Raw genomic sequence first — 22,405 nt, forward strand, 5'->3', positions numbered from 1 at the left:
GACAAATTCTAGTATGCTTGATAAGTGTAAGCAGGGGGCTTAGGAGAGGAAACATATACAAGCAGGCCCTGGGAGATGAAACATTTACAGGCTGCCTGGGTCCATTGAAGACATGGGTGCCAAGCCAGGGGTGAACTTCCTGTTCCCCATCAAGTTGTGCAAGTTACATTTGAATTGAGTTAGGGAGGAACTCTTCTTCACATGTATGGGAAGCTTGCTCCAGAAATAGGGGTAGTCTCTGGGATACATACCTGTCTCTCCAAAAATAATGGGCAACCCCCTTGTGCAAAGCATGGGACCCTGGTGGGTTAGGCACATGTTTGCCAAGTCTAAGAATAGGCATTCAGTATTAACTACCACTATTATATGGAGCCACCCTGCTATAAGATAATGAAACAACTGAGTGGAAAAAAACTGGGGGTCAGCAGGGGTGCACTCTATGGGTAACATTTGGGACTTTGGTGTCCATAGTATGGTAAACTGAGAATGTATTAGAACAAATTCCCCAACACTAACACCCCAATGGTAGCAATTACTGCAGCTCAAAGCTAGTATCAACTCACTGGCTAAAATAAATATAGGAGTAACATAATACCTTGGATAAAAGAAATTTTGAAGTCCACTAAGCAAAAAAAGTCTGGCAAATTGGGATTCATTTACAAGAACCTATGGAAGTATAAAAATGCAGTCCTAGATCACGCTCAAGGCAAATGAGACATGCTCCCCCCTACCCTCAGTGCAGAGGATTAGATTAGTTGCTTTCAATGCACCTCTTATTGCCATAGTAACATATATTAAAATGCCTCATCAGTGGCATTTACCCCCTACAATGATGCAAAGAGATATGATTGTCAGCAATAGGTGCTGGCAGTGTCATGAATTGGGGCCTAGTTAGTTATTTTCATCTTATATGGAAATACAGACACGATAAAAATATATTGGTTAAAGTCTTAAATGGAAAAGCTTGGGACCCACAACTACTCCTTTCTTCATGAATACAAATTTAATTTGATTGGCATTTGATCTCTTATGGCACCATTGGGATGCACCAAATATTTTCACACTAGATTAATGGTTCCCTCTCAGTCTGCAATTTGTTTAGAAGACACACAAACCAAGGGACTGGAGTGTTTGCTGTCTACATCATAAACTATTGTGGTGGTCTAATCATATGTGAATCTAGCCTGCATACTGGAGTATAGTCTCAGATACTTTTAGTAATGATTACCTGCAAAGACCTTGAGGCTATTCCTTTTAATGAATTACTTTGAGAATGATTTTGTGTAAACTAAATCTCTTTCTGGTAATATATTGTTAACTACCTGTTATTAATATTCAAACCTAAATAAAGAGGAGTTGACTTAAAATAAAAAACTACCCACTTTCATTATTCTGAACCACAAATACTAAATGCCAGTTTTTTCCTACTTTTGCTTGCCTCCATAGCACTATCTGGACTGATATCCGATACCCCTTTAAATATTCAGAAAGTTTGAATTTATAATCTTTAAATTCACTCAGTTTGTAAATACTAAAAACTCAATGCTCTTAAATGCCTATATTTGCAGGTTATATACATATTATACCTACCCACCCCATTCTGGCCATCCTGGTTTATGAAGGCATACAATGGCATAGAGGAAAATCCCATCACTTTTTTTGAACTTTGAGAAATTAATTATACCTACGCTCACTCTTTCTTCCCCTCCTTTGCCCCCTAACACCTTGCATCTTTTAGGCTGCTTATCCCCTACCCATCTTGCAAGCTACATGAATCTTGTTCTTCCATTTTACTTATTTCTCTATTCACTCAGGCCTGTCCAAAACAATGGACCACTACTTCACAAATTGGCAGACAGATTCAAATGTTAAATGACTTGGAACCTATCCATCCAACAAAACTTTCAGCAGAATAAGCCCAATAAAACTTCTGCTTCAGGAATCAAAGCATCCCACATGGTTCTGCCCCGGGCCCACTACTGTTTCTGTATTACAACTTCAGCTATTACCTACCTTTTAGTAGTTTGATTCTGTCCTTATTTATTACCCCCCCCCACTTTTCCATACAAACTAGTCACACATCCTTTGTATCCATGGCAACCATTTATGTATTGGGAATGCATCCGTAATCAAAGACCACAGTAGAAAAGATTATGGCCATAATCGTCTCAATTGTGTCTTTTTTCCCACCTGACTAAAGTCCTCAACCTATTCTTGTTTTCAGGTCGACATTCTCTATTTCACACACTGAAGGCCATACCTTAAAGCAAATATATTTATTGCCCCCCACTGATCTTGGTATTGCTATTTCCATACATTATTACTTATGTATTCAGAGTTTGTGTGTGGATGAAATTTCAGACCTTGCTGTGTTCCAAACTACTAAAATAGCTTTAGAATATCTGAAAAACAAACAATGTCAACCTTCCCCAACAGAAACACGCAAACATCTGCAAACAGACTTGTGCTACTGTTTTTCTTTGCTTTATCACTCAAGATTTGGTTGATTCTTTTTACCATTTCTATAATAAAAAAGGGGTGACCCCAGTGATATATGGCATCCTTCACCCCCCAGTTTTACTACAAACAGCCCCCGTTTACCATATATCTCACCTTCAGACAGTTATACAGTGAGTTCAACATCTACACCCGTCTACCTTTTCTTAAAACCTGGCCTACTGTCCCATACTCCCTATTTATAGTATCAAAAGGATTTTGTATACCCTTTAATAAAATCCCAGCCTTCCCATCAATTTTTTGCCCCTTCTACAAAATTTAGACATTGGTGGACAGTCAATAGTCTTTTCCAAAACCCATTTGTTCATTACCAGCCACATTTGACAAAATGTTTTTTAAAATGAGATGCGAGAATTATTGCAATGATCTTGTCATCTGCATTGGAAAGATGATCCAAAATATGGTTTGGGTTGTCTGGGTACTCTGACCTTAGTAAGACTATGGTGGTGACCTTAGTCACTGATGATGGCAAACAACCTGGACTAAAATGTTATTTAACACATCCATCTTGAACTACATAATCTAGTCCCATGAACTTATAAAAAAAGCCATTCCAAAACCTATGCAGTCTCTTGCATTTCCTACTTTTATACACTTGATAGCAAGACACATCCCAAATACAAATCATTGTGCATTAACAATCTTCCCTCCTTTGTAAATCTGGGACTTGTGTACATTCCTTCTGACCTTCCCTCCCAGGATCCCCTTACTACAGACATTTTTCTATGCGCTTTACACTAGTAAGCAAGACTGTATGTCTGACACTTCAGCTATCAGACCAACATTGTAATATCACCTTCCACATTTACCCACCATTTTGATTCTCTTCAACCCAGTTGTCTATTTGCCTTTCATCCAATGCTTTTAAATTTACTCTGAAATCTAATGATCTAACTTGACATTTATCCTGCAACTCCATCAGCTATTCTTTCTTCATTCTTTAACCTTTTTCCTATCCTATCCCTGCCTGTGTGCTCCATTATCCCACCTTCCCAAGTGGCCTTGATACCATCCCACAATACCTCTCAACCTCTTAGAGCCAAAAATCTGGACAAAGCTATAAATAAAAGTGGGCCAAAGGCCCAAAAATAGGGACATTTTTTTAAAAACTGCTCTTACAAACTCAGAACTTTGATACAACAGGTTTTGCATTAGCATGAATTTTCTGAAGGGTATGAAGTCTGAAACTCGAATATCGGTCATTATTTTTTAAAATTTTAATCTTTAAAAAAATTGCCACCAGTTTGCGAGAAAAGTACAGTTTTGTACCTACCATAAATGTAGATGTTCAAAGATCCACATTGCTGCAGTCCTTACATATGGGTAGTCCGCTGTCCTCGGTCGGCCCGAATACCAAAGTATTAGGCTGACGTCGGTCAAGGCGCTTAAAACTGACATCAGGACGTCAGGGTACAAAAGCGCATGACCGACGTCATTTCCTCAGTCTTTTCTTGCCCCAGATGTCAGAAGGCCCTAACAAGACAGGCCAAAGCCAAAAACCAGCAAAACCCAACCAACCACCCGTGCACTAAGCATATTTACAATATGTACAACACAAACCACACCACCACCTTCAACAACAGAGGGGAAGGAGGGAGGGTAAATTGGACTGCAGCAATGTGGATCTTCGAACATCTACATTTATGGTAGGTACAAAACTGTACTATGTTCTTCATCTCACATTGCTGCAGTCCTTACATATGGGTAGAATCCCAAAGCAGAGGTAAGGGAGGATGGCAAAACTATAAAGCATTAGGAGCTGCCAACTTGCCTTGTAAAATTGCAGTTGCAAATCCAGCCCTAGATTTAGAGTAAAGTGGAAGGTGGTAATGCTTAGAGAAAGTATGCACTGAACTCCAAGTAGCTGCTTCCAAAATATCTTTAGTAGCCACCCCTTAAAAAGCTGTAGAAGTGGCAGTAGCCCTAGTGGAATGAGGCCTAATCCCAGCTGGAATCTCCTTACCATGATGGGAATAACAGAAAGCAATACAAAAACCAATCCACTTAGAAATAGTTTGTTTTGAAACAGGTTTGCCCTGAGAACCCAAAGCAAAAGAAACAAACAACTGCTGAGACTGCCTGAACCCTTTAGTTCTGCTCAAATAATATCGCAACTGTCTGTGTATATCCAAAGTGTGCAAAATCTTTTCCCCTTTATTTTGGGGGTTTGCATAAAAAGTAGGCAAATGAATAGTTTGGTTTAAAGCCACACTAGAAACCACTTTAGGCATAAAAGAAGGGTTAGTACGCAAAGACACCCTATCCTTGTGGAAAATTAAGAAAGGCTCAACTGCCATAAGGGCCTGTAATTCAGAAACCCTTCTCGCAGAGGTAATGGCCAACAAAAAAGCAGTCTTCCAAGATAAATATTTCAACTCTGCCAATGCTGCAGGCTCAAAAGGTTGTAGAGTGAGTTTCTCCAACACAAAATTGAGATCCCAAGCAGGAGTAGGAGACCTACGTGGGGGTCTTATATTCTTTGCCCCTCTAAGGAATTGCTTAAACAAAGGCTGAGAAAATAATGGTGGGTCACAGTCATAGTGAGCAGAGATTGCTGCAGCATGAACCTTTATAGAGGAGAAGGACAAACCTTTGTCCAATAACTCAGTAAGGTATTGAAGCGCCACACTTAAATTAGGTTTAGAAACATCAAAATCCTTTGCTGTACTCCAAAATAAAAATCTCCTCCATTTATCTGCGTAAACTTTCCTTGTACTAGGCCTTCTGGCCTCCAAAATAACATTCAAAACTTGTTGTGGAAGCTGAGACCCTCCAGGGTTTAAACCAGAATATGCCAGGCTGTCAGATGTAGAGAATGAAGTTTGACATTGAGTAAATGACCGTTCTCCTGAGACAGCAGGTGAGGAATCGAAGGCAAAGGCCATGGAGGCTCCTGTACCAGACTTCTCAGTAATGGGTACCAGTGCTGTCGAGGCCAATCTGGAGCTATTAAAATCATGTTTGGCTTGTCCTGTCTGACCTTCAGCAGTACCTTTGGGAGGAGAGGCAGAGGTGGAAAGGCATACACGTGAAGATTGCTCCAATTGAATGAGAGAGCATCCACTTTCCAAGCTGAGGGATGAAACCTTTTGTGCAAAACTTTGGCAGCTGGTAATTTAGTGGAGAAGCGAACAGATCTATGTCTGGAGTTCCCCATAACACTGTCAACCTCTGGAATACATGAGGATCCAATTTCCACTCGTGGGGATCCATAATTTGTCTGCTCAACACATCTGCTAAGGAGTTCTGTGCTCCTGGCAGAAACCTTGCCTGAAGATTTAGCTGTAAACTGAGAGCAGTCTCCCACAAAATCATTGCTTGCCTGCATAGAGGATAAAAATGCGTTCCCCCTTGCTTGTTGATGTACCACATGACAGTTGTGTTGTCTGTTTGAATCAACACCTGCCCTGGAAGAAGTAAATCCTTGAAAGCTATCAATGCAAATTGGACTGCTAACATCTCCTTCAAGTTGATATGTAGATGTTGAAGTCTGGCAGGCCACGTGTCTTGTATCCATTTTCCATTTAGATGAGCTCCCCAAGCTTTGTCTGAGGCATCTGTCATTAAAATCTGACTCGCCTCTGGCCGGGTCACAGAGAGTCCCTTGTTTAGGTGACATTCCTGAGCCCACCACAAAATTCCTTTTGAATGCAAGGTATTATTTGAATGACAGTGTCCAAATCTTGGCAGTGCTGTGTCCATACATTCTTGAGATACCATTGTAGCTTCCTCATATGCAGTTTGGCATTGGGAAGTACCAGAATACAAGATGCCATGAACCCCAAGGCTTGAAGGACTGTCCTTGCAGTCAGCCTGGACTGATGAGACAACTGGTGGAAGTAAAGAGAAAGATTCTTTTGTTTGTCCGGGGTCAAAAGGCCATCTGGGATGCTGTATTCAGTCTCACACCCAGAAAGCACATGTCCTGAGAGGGTACTAGACTGGACTTTATTTCATTCACAGAATACCCCAGGCATCTTAACACTGCCATCACATACTGTAAATGATGAAGAAGTTCGTCCTTTTCTTGGGCCAGTATCAGGCAATCGTCCAAATAAGGATAGATCTGTATTCCTCTTAGCCTGAAGAAAGCTACCACTGGAGCCAGAACCTTCGTGAACACTCTGGGCGCAGTAGATAAGCCAAAGGGCAATGCAGAGAACTGATAATGTGAAGTCCCAGCCCGAAAATGCAGATACTTCCTGCAACTGGGCCTGATAGGAACATGAAGGTAAGCCTCTTTGAGGTCCAGAGTCACCATCCAGTGATCTTTGCCCAGCAGAGGTAAAAGCTGTTGTAACGTTAACATTTTGAACTTGGGAATGTCCAGATATGTGTTGAGGATGGATAAATCCAAAATTGGTCTCCACGTGTTTCCTTTCTTTGGTACTAGAAACAGGCGAGAATAAAATCCTAGGCCCACTTCTGGCAGAGGAACCGTTTGTATGGCCCCTATCTGAAGTAGTAGAGAAATTTGTTTGCGAGCCTCTAGTCTTTGCTGAGGAGGAACGTCCGGCATGCCCTTGAAAGGAGGCAAGGTATGGAAATAAAACTTGTAACCCTGGTGTATGATATCCAATACCCATTTGTCTTGGGTAATCAACATCCAATTTTCCTTGAAGAGTGCTAACCTTCCTCCCAAAGGTGCTGCCAGGCAAGAAGGATCTGGCAGCTGAAAAGGTAGGTCATTGGGCCTGTTTACGAAAGGACTGGCCCCTGCCCTCACCCGAAGATTGTGCAGGTGAACTCCCTGTTCTAGGCCTGAAAGAACTCTGAGCTCTGCCCCTACCACGTCTAGATCTACCCCTAGACTGAGAATCATAAGAAGGATACATCCACCCCTTAGCAGGCCAATTCCTACTAAACTTCGGAGGCTGAACTTGCAAAAAATCCTTAACAGCCTGCATAGACTTAGCCTTGTCTTCCATTTTCTTCAGGACTGATTCCACAGGTGAACCAAACAACACATCAGACTGCAAAGGAGCATCCAAAATCCTTGTCTTAACATGGTCAGATAAATTCTGATCCTTTAACCAAGCGTGCCTGCGAAGAACTGAGCCAGTGGCAGCCACCCTAGACGAGGCCTGCACAGCATCAAAACCACACTGTAATGAATGCTTACCCACTTGTTCAGAGACATGCACCAAATCTTGCAACTCTTTACACTCAATGCCTTCCGCCAGAGCATCCACCTTAGACTTCAATTGAGAAAGAAGAAAGTTTTGATATTTCAACATATGAAACTGGCAATTCAAAGCCCTCATAGCTAAGGTAGAAGATGTATAGACCTTCTTTCCCCATCTATCCAAAGCTCTGGCTTCTTTATCTAGAGGAACCGGATTTTTACAACAGAGGCCTTGACACCCTTAGGTCCCTGACTAATAGTTTCTGGGTCCGCCCTAGGACTCTTATAAAGATATTTATGAGCCTCAGGCACCCTGTAATACCTATCCGGTTTAACAGGAGCAGGAGGCAGAGAATCAGGATTAAGAGAAGCCTCTGCAAACACATCTTCCACAACATCCAGAACAGGAGGTATAGCCAAGGGCCTATGCTGGGGTAACAGCAAAAACTCCCTAAGCCTTTTCCTAGAATCAGAGAAGTCCTGACCTTCCCACTTAAAATGTTCCCTCATAGAATGAAGTGTCTCTGAAAAAGAAAAATCCTCTGGAGGAGAAGCAGAAGGAGTGGCATCATCTGCATCAGAATCAGAATAAGGAGAATACTCCTGCAAGTCTTCAGCTGAAGACTCTGAAATATCCGAAGCCTGCTCAAAACTTCCCAACTCTGGCTCCACCCTAGGCCTCTTATCAGGAGGGGGCATAGAACCTCTAATCAGAGTAATTAAATCTTCTGCCATTTTAAGCATGTGCTTCTTAGGCACAGACCCTGCTGAACTAGGAGTGACACCAACAGAAGCTGAAACTGGCCTGCCTCTGGGAGAACCCTTGGAAACAGAAGGAGAAGGCCTAACCACCCTAGGAAGGGAGGGGAGTACAGTAACTTGGGAAGCCCCTTCAGCCTGACCTGCCTCCTGAGAGACCACCTCCTGCAAAATCAAAGTCTCCCCCTGAGACTCCAGAGAAGTCTCCGTCGGAACCACCGGTTCCACTGAAGCCTCTAAAGAACCGGCGTCCGGAACGGATGACTCATCTTGCCTGGGTTTAACTGTTTTGTCTTTGCGCTTCTTCGCAGAAGCGGGCGCCGGAGAATCCGACGGCATATTATAATTGCACCGCTTCCCAAAGACTAACTTAGCACAATCCAACCTTCGCTTAATAGTGCGTTTATTGAACCTAGCACAAAAGCGACACCCAACAACATTGTGCTCAGGCCCCAAACAAGGAATACACAAAGAATGATAATCCCTATGTGGTATCTGTTTCCCACAAGAAATACAGTTATTCACTTTTTCTGACATCCGGTAAAACACTGAGGCAAGAAAAAAACAAAATAATCCCCAACGGGGTACTTAGCCAACTTGGATTCGGTCTGAAACTCCGAATTCGAAAAATTTCAGAACGCCGAACGGCACTTGCAACGCTGCTTCTGCATCGGACCATGCGGCAAAAAAGACTGAGGAAATGACGTCGGTCATGCGCTTTTGTACCCTGACGTCCTGATGTCAGTTTTAAGCGCCTTGACCGACGTCAGCCTAATACTTTGGTATTCGGGCCGACCGAGGACAGCGGACTACCCATATGTAAGGACTGCAGCAATGTGAGATGAAGAACATCCACAATTTTATGAAAAATTTACTAAAAATATGAGGCAAAATTGGACATTCTGCAAAAATCTATACAGTTGAGAGGTATGCATCCCACACTAACCCCTTTCCTCTCCTCACTTTATTATTTTACCATCTGAATTACCATATTCTTGAGAAACCAACTTTCTCAGCATTCTTCAAATTTCCCCAGATTGCCCCCATTTTCTGCCTCTACCCTTTTAGACTTGGGACCGCCATGGTCTGAAATGAACCCAACATTAAGAGCAATTCTATTTATACAATCTAAAGTCTCTCTAGCTACAAATAAACATATCTAACCTACTTGCTTACTTGCATTATTTTCTCCCAAAAGTCCAATTTCTTGCCCATTGCAGGCTTTCAAGCATTGACTAGCACCATCCCTATTATCTCCACTAACACATAACGTTTTCTAAGAACAGGCAACTCAACACATAATCGATTTCTACCTCCTGCACAACATTAAATTCCATCCAATTACGCATGTATCTCATTCACCTTTTATCTGTCTTAATACCCTTGTACATTCTTAATACTAATGGCAAAACTGCCATTTAGGTATAAAAAATTAAGTAAACAGCAGCAACTTTCTACCCTTGCACACCCTAATTCAATGTCCATCTTCCCTGATCGCCTTTACTAACTTGCAAAGCCATCCAACTTGACCCACTTATATTGCAACCTTTTTTCTACTTCACTTAACAGTGCATCTGCATCCAATTGTGCACACACATTTAGACTTTCCTCTCTTCACTTACTTTCTATTTCAACTTCTGTACCAATAAGATATTTATTTTCAACTTGGCAGACTCTCACTCATGCTCCAGGTAGCCAGAGTTACAGCATAGCACAACTATCACAGAATCCCCCATACAGTTCCTCCACAGGTAAACCATGAAAGTTTTTGGTAGTGGCAGCAGACCCCCATGAATACCCACCCCCAGCAGCTGAAAACTGCAGATTATGCCAGGCATGTCTGAAAACTGCAGATTATGCCAGGCATGTTGGGCTTCATTTGTTCCATATTCCTCTCCAGTCAAATGATTACCAATTGACCTAACTTTAAATATCACTATCCATAATAGGATTGGCTAATCTAAATTCTTGTCCTATCCATAGTTCCCAGCATTACTGACATGGGGATATCCCTGTGGCACCTTTTAAGGTACCCTTCACTGACTTCTGTACTCACACTACTCATGTTTATAATACTGGAAACCAGACCATACCATTCCCTTCTTAGTGGATCAAATGCAATTTTACTTATTACAGTAAATGAAAGCATACACAGTAGGCACAAATACCTACATATCTGGATTACAATTCCCAGATTCAAGGTAACACAAGAGAAACCATTTAGTTCAAGTATAGTATTTCTAAGATCTGCAAAATAGAAAATAATTGTAAAATAAGAATTACGTTCTTGTCAATTCTGTTACCACTCTGATCATAAACTAATACACTCCAACCAACTTGGATATTATCATACAAAAATTAACACAATAGAAATTGCACCAGCTTTTTAACTTTATGTAGTATGCAGTGGACTAAAAACCAACAAGCCACAAAACAGTCAAAGTGAAGACCAAAAACCAAATAACTTGGCCGAGACCTGTCCAGAGCTCAGGAAGAGAAAAATGTATTCACAATTGTGTAAAGATGCGTTAAGTGCTTTCATCCTTTCAATAAGGACCTCGGAGCAAACAATCTACTGCTTCTCCATAAGAAAATGTGGAATCCAATTCAAAACGTAGCTGCCCTCAATTTTAATACACAGGCTATAGAAGTGGCATTGTTCAAACCTGTTTTTTCACTTTTGTGATTTTTGTTTTTCGTTTTACAAAAGTAAAATTGAGAGTCTTACAGAAAAGGATTTATGAGCACAGATACAGCATTAAGAAGAGACAGATGCCCTATTTAAGCATAGTATGGTACGTAAGGAGAACAAGTAGCACGTTTTTATTTTTAGAACAGGTGGTTAGTAACCCCAGAGGGGGCCCTTGGGAACAAACTCTAGAATATAAAGGATTGCTTTGGCAAGTTCACTTGAATACAAGTGAAAAACAGGTTTTAACTAAGCCAGTTCTATATCCTATGTATTAAAATTAAGGGCAGCTAAGTCATGAATTAGATTAACAATTTTCACATAGGGATTCCACGTCGCTATTAATTTTATACATTTTTAAATACGATAATTTATTACTTAAACATTTCACATTACATATTTTATATTTCCTGTGGCTTAACACAAATTCAGGTCTTGTGATGTTGCTTTAAGACACAGACGAGACGGTATGTTTTATCTTTTTTTAGCCAGATTGTGTTCATTGGATAACCGGTTAACTCATAATGTATTTAAATACAGAGAAACAGTGGATTGTTAGTTTTGACTGAGTCCTTATTGGAAGGATGAAAGCACTTAGTCTTTACACAGTGTGTTTTTATGTGAATATATTTTAATTCCTGAGATCTGGACTAGTCTCAGCCAAATTATTTGGTTTATTGTACACAGTGGAAATATACTGTATGCAGAAAAAATGATTTTGCATTATTTAGATATAGTTATTCTATTCCGAAATGTCCCTTTCAGGTGCCCTGTGGAGGAATGTCCTTGCTTATATTTCCCTTAACTTCTTCTTGTGCATAGAAACCATTCAGAACTTAAACACTCATCCTTGCAAAATTAACATGGAAAAGCATATCTTACCATCATGTTTGCTATGGCGATGAGAAAAAGACCGTTTCACACTATCCTTTCATCCACCGTCTGCATTTTATGATCTAGTGCCCAACCTCACCTTCCTTCTTGTTACATTCACTTCCTGGGGGACATTTACTCTACAGATGCTATGGCCTCACAAAATTGAAGGTGATAACGTTTGCAGCTTCTATTGAAATGAAAAGAAAATCACTCCATGTTTGTATATGGCCAGCCGTCCAATCCCCCCATCTGCATGTACATACAGTTCTGTGTCCATTTATGATTAGCCCCCACTGATGTTCCCCATGTCTGTATACCACTCCTGCAATCCACTGTCCTTTTACTCAAGTCATCCTGTCCATATTTGGTGACCTTTCTGAATCTCACTTGACAATAGTCTTTCACAACTCTCATTATGTGCCTTCTTGTCAGTCTATCAAGTTTCTTATGTGTTAAGTTGCCCACCCTCCTGCTACATAGGTTACTGCCCATGTTTGAGAAATTATTCAAATCATACCTTGTGAACTGATGACTCTGCTGACATTATGTCCAACCTTGATGCAAAACCTATTTCCCTTCCACTGAGGTCGGTATCTTGGCCTTCCTTTCCCACAATTGTCTACCAAAAAGTCTATTTAGTGAGGCTACTGGCCTTCTGTATATTGTTCACTTCATCCACTGATCCTCCTCATGTAATGTTTAAGAGGTCTGGGTAAAAAAACTTAATCCTTTTTTTTCTTATGCTTCTCAGAACAGGCAGTAAGATGACCCTGAAAAGAGACAGGAAAGTCCTCAACCACCCTTACCTGCTGACCTGCTAATAAGCCCTTTTTGAATATCAGCCTGCATATTCAGCCAGTCATAGGTTCATAGGTTGGTACTAGGCTATCTGCCTGAAGGCATTTATAAGCCTAGCCAGAATGTGTTGGCTTTTGCCGTCCCCTTAGAATAGTTCCCTGTGCCTCTATCCAGCAGAGCCACTGAAGTGATTCCAGAGGTAAACTTTGTTTCCCATCTACTCGTCAAGGTTTCTTTTTAAGAGAGTGTTGGTGAGGAGCTATGCCTAATGTAGATTGCAAACTTGTTCCAAAGCATGGGAAGTGTCTGGGACAGGAATCTATCCCTCCAGCATGTCCTATTTATTGTTATGGTGATGTTTAGATCCCTAGAGCGTATGGCTTGAGGGGACAAGGTTTTCTTTAAGTGGAGCATGTCCATCAGTTCTGGGTTGGACATGGCCTTGTATGTCAGGCAGAGATCACCTCTGAGTAGGCGGTATGCAACAGAGTACAACTGGTGTTTCTTCAGTCGAGATGCATTTTAAAAATGACATTTAAACTGGGTTCAAGTGTACTGTCAATACCAGACATCCTATCAGCATAATGGACTCAATCTTTGCATCAAGGCCATCACAAATTATACTTTCTGAACCAGACTAACAGTCCAGTTCTCCATAAAACAAAGCTTCCCTACCTTCAGTTCCTTCTGTCATCTCCAATTAGCATGGGCCTACATGGCTTCCTGTTTCCCCATGACACTATCAAGTTTCCATTAAATTTGTTGAGGATCCTCCGCTTGGAAGCAAATGGCTACTTCCAACAATTTGGTTTTCTGCTTGGAGTCCTCCATCAGCTTTATAATTAGATCTCATTTTGCTTTAATGAAAGTTCTTGTTGCATGGCCCTTACATTGACCATTAGGTTCCCTAACTTAACCAAGACAATCCAGCTTCTGATATCTAGCTTACGGCCACTTAACCTCACTCTAAGTAAGGACATTTGCATTTTAATGCTTTGAGACAATCTATTATGCAAATACCACCTTACATCACTTTACAGAATACCCATAGAGTTGCTCTATATACCACAATTTTTTTTTTTTTTTTTGTTTTTTTTTGAGTCAAAAACAATAAAATTCATGTATTCATTAAAATTTCTAAATGGCTGGGCTACCTTTACGATAGACGTGAGATGCACAATCACTCAAAAATTAAATCACAAGATGACTAAATAAAAACAGTGAAAAACTCCTAGAGTTCTCAAATGTTTTGCACCCTTAACCCCTCATATTGGGAGGACTTCTCTCATCATAATCCTGCATCTTATATATAGCAACTGTGAGATCACAGTGCATTAATTTAAGAGACTTTTCTGAGATTCGGTACTGTTTTTTTTAAATCTATTTGTTGTTTATCTGGATAGCCCACTGGACAAATAGTCCTTTTAGGAGGTAACCTGGAAGCATTTTTAGTTAAGTGATTTTCAGTCACATGGTAGACAAATTAAGGTTGAAGGGATCAAATACTATACCCAGGGCACAGGAAGCAACTCAGAGCTTTAGTCCTCCATGTAAACTGTCAGCTATCCAACTTCTGAGTTGTATAATTTTTGCATTTCTGTCTGGCATCCAGCTCATAAAATGGCTATTAGCTGCATCATTTTATAGAACAGCATCTAAAATCAAAATTTAGCCTGCTATGGCCTTCTTTATCAAACACTAGCAAAAAAAATCACTAGCTAAAAAGTTTTTAATGAATATATAATTTTCTTTTGAAAACATTGAGAAATCATAATGGAGGTGTATCATCACCCTGCATTTGATATACATCAGTATATTTTATAGTGTGTGCATGTGACTGTGAAACCATTTTGCATCGAGTTTTTATTCTGCCAAACTCATTAACACTATAATCACATGTTCATTGACTGACATCATTTTAGTTGGTTATTGCTGATAATGTAATAAGGACTAAGTTGTAAATGAATAATACAATTCATTTTATATCTGAAAGCATATTTAATTATGTCTATAACCTCCTATTCCATTTTCCTAGAAATTATAATTGTTTTTGCGATATATTTAATTTTCTCTTTATCTACAAATAATTGCTTTCTGCTTAAGAAACAAATTAATTTCTGAATCGTAATACACTCTTAATTCACTGCAGCTGAAAGTATTGATGGGGATGGTATTCAAAATTTCAGAGGAAAAATTAAGGAACTTCAAATTGCTTCACATAAGATGCTAACAACTGAAGTCTCAGCTCAAAAGTTTTAGAATAGCGGTTGAGAAATAAGCCATGAAATATGTAAAACCAGCCTTGTAAAAGCAGTAGCACAACAAATAATGCTAGTAAATGCATTTTTAATACAAAAAAGCTGGAAGTGAAGCAAAGCAGAATCTTACAGTGGATGACTGGACAGCAATATGTTGCAAAAGCATTACGACACATTCATTTGCAGGAACCAGATTTGTTTGGTACCATTTTTTTCAGAGTGTTAATCCTTTGTACTTGGTCATCATTAAAACCATTACTTCAAGTCCATTTGTTTTCTGTTTGTGTCTGGCCACTGCAACTATTCCTTGTGAATATTCCCATTTTGCAATGAAAGGTACTCATCAGTCCAGATATACATAACTGGGCACTTCAAGTCACGTTACCCTGGGGGACTCCCATTCTGCAATGATTGAAAACCTTTCATTCTCATGTATCTTTTGGCCAAGATCTGTGTGGAAGATAGGCTGATGAAATTCACATCACCTTGTGGGGGATCTCGTGGTGCAAAGGAAAGTAGCCTTGAGAACCCTATCCAAGCAAGCTAGTGATGGTGATCAAGACCTGACTGAAGAAGAGTCCTCATGCAAACAGCAATGCAGGATGGAGGATTTTCCCTGGCTACACATAGCCCACTGACACCCTGACAATATATTAAACCTCCAGAGACACTGGACCCAACTCAGTTTGGTTTCATCAAGGGGAGATCATGCTTACTTAACCTAGTGGATTTTGAGAATATCACCAAAGCAATGGATGAGGGCAAAATGGTTCACACTGCCTACCTTGACCTGGCCAAGGCATTTGACACAATACCCCACTCGGGCATTATTGACAAACTCAAGAGGTTAGCTACAAACCCATATGTTACCCAATGAATTGACAACTGGCTCACAGACAGGACCCAGATGTTAGAATTGGGGAGTCTACTTCTAAAAGAGGCCAATCAAAAGTGGAGTCCCTCAGGAATCAGTCTTTTGACTGCTCCTGACAATTTCTTCTCTGAAGTCAAAGCCAATGTCAATGGTCCCTGGCTGACTAAATTTGCAGATGATTACAAATTAGTAGCTGTCATTGACACCAGTTTTAGCCTTTCCTGGAGAACATTTGTGTCAATGTGGGATTTAGAGCCATAGACTAAAACTAAATGCCAAGAAATGCATAATAGTATCCTTTGAGAAGTCACCCACCTCTGGTAAATATCATATTGATGACACACCACTTAGAGTTGACTCAGAAGTCAGGGACTTAAGGACACAAACATAGTAATCTAGCTCTTTCACCATCACATGTCTACAGTAGTGTAGAAATCATTCTGTGTTGTGCAACTGATAAAGGTATGACATCTAGGTCCAAGGAAGTCATTGTTCCACTGTATTCAAAATTCGTCAGACCTATCATTGAGTATAATGCTCCCATTGGTATGTACCTAACCAGGCATATCCAACAAATGGAACATCCACAGAGATTCCTCACTAAAATACAGGGTGCAAGTAAAATGCCCTATGTAGACCGCCTCAAGGCCCTATTCCTGTATTCTGTCTGGTACAGGCTGTTGAAGGAATATCTATGTCTGGCATACAGGGCATTGTCAGACCCCACTCTGCTGGACCTCGTGCATATTCACAAAACAGACAGCACCAGAATTACCCATTCTAAAGACTTAAACCTTGCCTGTGATATAAATAGGACCTGCTGGAGAGACAAGTATGTATCCCAGAGACTACACCATCTGTGGAACAAGCTCCCCATCCATGTGAAGCAGAGTTCCTCCCTAACCCAATTCAAGTGCAAGTTGGATGGGAACTAGGAAATTCATCCCTGGCTTGGCACCTATGTCTCTAATGGAAACAGGCAACCAGTAAATGGTTCATCTCCCAAGCCCCTGCTTACACTCATCAAGGGTACAAGAAGTTATCAGATTTGGGATGCATGGCTAGGCTTAAAGCCCTTGTGGTCATTAGCCTGGTAAATACCTATGAAAATGCCCACAGTACCACCCTAGCAATTTACATATGCTTTGACACAAACTAAATGTAACTACTATGTACATACAGAATGGTGAGCTTATAGCCATCAGCCCATTTGTTTGCATGCTGAAATACTTGTCTCTGCTTAGTCACACAACAGGTCAGACTGCCTCCAACTCATGAGGATGGGAGAAATGACCATGGCTTCTCATTCCCACCTTCTTCTCCAGCACCTCCAATGCACTTACTCACAGCTTGTCACAATAGTAAGTCAGGGATTTGTCCCTCCACATGAAGAAGCCACCATTATTTGGTGTCATTTTTTCTGTCTTTTTTCCATTCCAACTACCAATATTCCCTGTATCAATCTTGAACCAATTTGTTCCCCTATACCTGGCATCCCCAGTATAGAGGATGCAGCTAACCACAAAAGCTATAATCCAGGCAACTTTATTACTTGTGCCCTTGTCAGTTCTGCAAGGAAGATGTTTTAGTTGTGACCATAACTCCATCACTGGGTGGATATATGAGCAAATCACACCACTGCATTGGCATCCTGACATTCCCTGTACCACTGCATGCAAGACTACTGTTCACTGGAAGTTTAATAAGCTAAATGCCCATTCCCCAAGTTGATTCTCCAGCTGCTTGTCTTCTCGGGGTATATCTCAAATCTCCAGATTTTGGAGGTACACTCCTAACTTTTTCTGAGACTTCTGCTCCATCCCTCCTAAAACTGGAAACATTAATAAGCTCCAAGTTAGTAGGATCAGCATTTAAAGAGCATCCATAATATGGAGCTTTGTTTCCTTTTAATGTGTTTTTTCCAGAATTATGGAAGCAAGGAAGCAAACGCTGAGACATTCTGAGGGATCATGGCAATTAATGGACTGCTCCATTTGCCTGTCCAAGGAATGGGCATGGCTATCGTACTTCCACCAGTTTCAGACACCGAAGATCAAACCCGCTTTGCATGAATCATAGTCAGGGTTTTATCCCTGTATACCATAGTCAGGGTTTTATACCTGTATACCATAGTCAGGGTTTTATCCCTGTATACCACAGTCAGGGTTTTATCCCTGTATACCACAGTCAGGGTTTTATCCCTGTATACCATAGTCAGGGTTTTATCCCTGTAGGACACTGGATATAGCGTTCCCGATACCAGCCTTATATTAAATGACAGAGATGATTCTGCTTAGGGTGTATGTGGGCAAGAAAAGCAGTGCCATGCAGGCCAGCTTTACATGCATTATTTATGTACTGCTTTTTCAGGAGGCATAAAAAAACATTTATAAAGGATGGAAGATCATATCACTACTACCTGGTGTTGTGCTCTACCTGTTCTGCATGGGCATCAGACTGGAACTACAGAGCAGTAGCTGCGAGATGACTGGTACACAGAAGGAAGGACCGTTATTGTGACTGACATGTATCATCTGAACAGGCAGTTAAGGTATGTGGGATATAATATTTTCTCTGGGCTAAAGTGTGCATCAGAGGCAAACCCTGCAGTTATGCAATAAGGTACGACTGTGTTGTGCAGTACCAATCCTCGGCAGGTACACATGGGATTCTGATCTCCCAGGAGTGATGCTACTATGAAATAAAACAAAACTATGGAATCCATTCTTGCTATTGCATATTAGGTCATGTGTAATATAATAGAAATCCTGATTTTCCTATGACCGATGAACACAGCATAGCCACTGCATCTTAAATATTCTGAGGGCGAGGGATTTGCTTGTAATGCAGACCATGAGATACCTATACACTGTATCAGATCTCACTGCTTGTAGTGCAAACCATGATATACCTATACACTATCAGATCTCACTGCTTGTAGCGCAGGCCATGATATACCTATACACTGTATCAGATCTCACTGCTTGTAGCGCAGGCCATGATATACCTATGCACTGTATCAGATCTCACTGCTTGTAGCGCAGGCCATGATATACGTATGCACTGTATCAGATCTCACTGCTTGTAGTGCAGACCATGATATACCTATACACTGTATCAAATCTCACTGCTTGTAGCACAGGCCATGATATACCTATACACTATCAGATCTCACTGTTTGTAGTGCAGACCATGATATACCTACACACTATCAGATCTCAACGATGGCCTAGCCTCTTGGGTAGACATCATTACCACACTAGTTAAGGTACCAGAGTTATTAGCTTTGCTAGAACATGGTGTATTGCTGTAGGAACAAGAACACAGTATACAGCAAATCATGACTGGGACAAACACACCAGTTTATACAATTACTTGGATGTACATAGAATATAAAAAAGATGTATCCTTCTGTATAATGGAAGTTATCAAGGCTCTAGAGAAACACATTAACATGTCCATGGGGTGACAGAGGTAAGTGTTGAGGGGAGCATTGATAAAGTAAAACTGGAGCACCTCGGATATAGCCACCTTTAAGAGTAGAACTAATCTTCATGCTTTACAAAGACCAGGTTTCAGTAAGGTAGCACAAGCAATTTAATTAATAGCACAGACTAGGATCTGGCATTCTCAAAAAGTGACAAAAAGAACATGCATCTCAAAACAGGTAGTCATTTTGAGAATAAAAGCTGAGTGGATCACTATCAACTTCAGTGCAGCATCAAACCAATCAATGTGATGGCTCTGACATTGAGGGTAGACTTAGGTCATTGATTCAGGAAAACCTTGGCAAACAGGCACTACAGTACAGAATAGAAACACAGCAAATCTGCTTTCACATATGCCAAAAAATCTTCAAGTGAAGCAAAATAGTCAAACAGAAGGACATATTCACAGTGGTTCACAAATGAGGTGGCAACAAAGGTTAAAGAAATGCAAATAGTTTTTAGGAATCCTATGAAACAGGTGAGCGGAGGAGGATGGAAAACTAATTACAACAGGAAGACCAAGTACTACCTAGAAATCCAAGTCCAAGCTAATGGGTAAAAAATCAAGCTCAGTCTAAAAGGAAAAAAGTGTGTGCAAATATTCAGTGAAATGTAGTGCAAGGTATACTGAGGCTAGATAAAAGTAAACCATGAATGGGATGAAAAGGAGCAAATAACATTTGTCTACCTTAAACAGACTGTGTTCCCATACTATTGCTGATACAGACTTGTGAAGTGCTCAATGTTTCTTCAACATTCTGATCAAAAAACAAGATTCTCTGTGTGTCAAAGTTTTTCTATAGTTATAAACTTAATGTTACTAGGTGGTTTAGGTTTAACACTTCTGTATCCAACTATCCTTGATCTTGCGCATCCCTATATGGGAGTTTGCCCACAGTTATGATTTACTACATCCATATATCTGGTGGATCCAGACAACATTCCAAAGACTATACGTACTTTTGGCATTTACGTCACATTAAAAGGTATCCACCTGCTAGGAGCCAATTAACTGGGAACAAGTGAATCATATAAGGGATTGAAGGTTTTCTCTGGTCTTATTTGGGTCTATATCACCACATCGAATGGTGATAAGTTTGAACGCCCTTTGTTCAAACCGAAAAGTCAGAAAGCCCTTTTTTTCTCAGGGAAAAAAAAAAAAAAAAAAATCAGTGGGCCGTCTTCGGGGATTTGCTATTTCCTCCACTCTGGTGTGATCTTGGAGTTGGTATATTTAAGTAGGGGGGGTGTGGGGGAAAAAATCACTGTTCCGTGAGTTCACTGTTTAGGGTTTTCAGACTTCGGTTCGAACAAATGGAGTTTGGACTTAAGATTAGATGTCGTGATATAGACCAGTCTTTATTTTATAGGTTAGAGTGTAGTAACATTTCCTAAATATTCGAGTGGTATAACTGCACAAGGGACAGTTTAAAATTGTATCTGGAAGTGAGGAGAACTGTTGCAGTCTTCAGTTCTGGTCTTTCCTGCATTTAATATTGACCTAAAGACTGCATCAAGGCCAGTCCTTTTAACTCTTTCAAACCTACAATGCTAATCACAGTGTTTTCTGCTTCACTCATGCAGCAATAGTTGTGTGTTGCCTCTTCTCATCTGAACATAAAGCACTTAAAGCAATACACACAGAGCTTTTGATCCAATGGACAGTAATAATGCTGATTCTGTGGTATTTGATGTGACCAAACAATTTAAATAACAAAAAATGAATTTAAATGAACAAAGCAAACCAAAAGGGCTGCTTCACTTGAAATGCATTCATTATTTTACACTGAACTCCAGGCAATTTTATCTCCAGTCAGGAATGAGACACTTCATTAAGTGATTTGCCATAGCCAATGACTATTTCTCACTAAAAATTGATAGAGTTCTGCCAGTTAACAGCCATCTGGAAACATTGATTGTGCTTATATAATCATGCATTTTATGACTACCAAACTGTTTTAAGAACATTATTAAATTCAGCCAAAAAGTGTAACACCATGCATGTGCAGTACATGGCCACAAGAGTTGAGTCACCAAATGGAAAAGTTGACTATTTTTTAGAAATTAACAACCTATTTTGTTTTAATTTGAATATCAACTTTTCATTCATAGGTGCTGCAAAAGGACAAACTACAATCAAATTTGATTCTGGAAACAAAGATATATGTAGAGGTAAGGCAAAGTAAAGTTATCTTGCACTTTAACATCGTACAATTGATAGAATCTCACCTCACTGCTGGGACAGGATCTAAACTTCAACATCATGTTTCATTGCCAGGATTTACTCTCTCTTAATCCATACAGCTCCTTCTGCCTCTTGATTTTCATATGATCCCTACCCTTAAATACTTACAGGCAAACTTCCATCTTCCTCACCTGGGACATCTGAAAAAGATGTACGGACATAGGAAAGAAAAAGAGATTTAATATGGTGCAATATTTATGCAAAGGTAGAAAGCAAAACTAATCAATACAAAAAGAGCAGCACCAAAGATATCTGAAGAGAAATATAAGCAAAGGTATCTAGACATGGAAAATTTTACAATGCAAAAAAATAAGAAAACAGATGGAAAGTAGAAAAAATTATTAGTAACGGAGAATTTATGGATTACTTGCAAAGTGAAGGATATAGTGCAGAAATAACTAACTGAGGAAATGGCATGAGAATTGATCCCCAAATTAAGGCAAAAATCAGTGGAGCGGGAAACATCTGATCAGTTGCCAGATGAAGACAATTTAGGCCCTTCCATAGGAAACTAATACAAACTTTAAGTTAGAGTTGCACGGCAAGGTGAACAGGAAACTGTGGCAACTGACGCAGCTAATGTTGTGGGGCGATAGGCCGGTGAGTTCCCATATAAAACAGCAATGGACGACATAGAAACAGAAGAGAATGTGGTACGGGAAGATGCTCTGGAACTATCTATAGAAAGCTCATAGAAAATGAGAACCAAATCATATCCTCTCACTGTAGAATAAAAGATGTAAGAGTTTCTTGATTTAACAGACATGGACAGACAT

Source organism: Protopterus annectens, chromosome 9.part0 (genome assembly GCF_019279795.1).
Source record: "Protopterus annectens isolate FY-2018-M chromosome 9.part0, PAN1.0, whole genome shotgun sequence".
NCBI classification, from domain to species: domain Eukaryota; kingdom Metazoa; phylum Chordata; order Ceratodontiformes; family Protopteridae; genus Protopterus; species Protopterus annectens.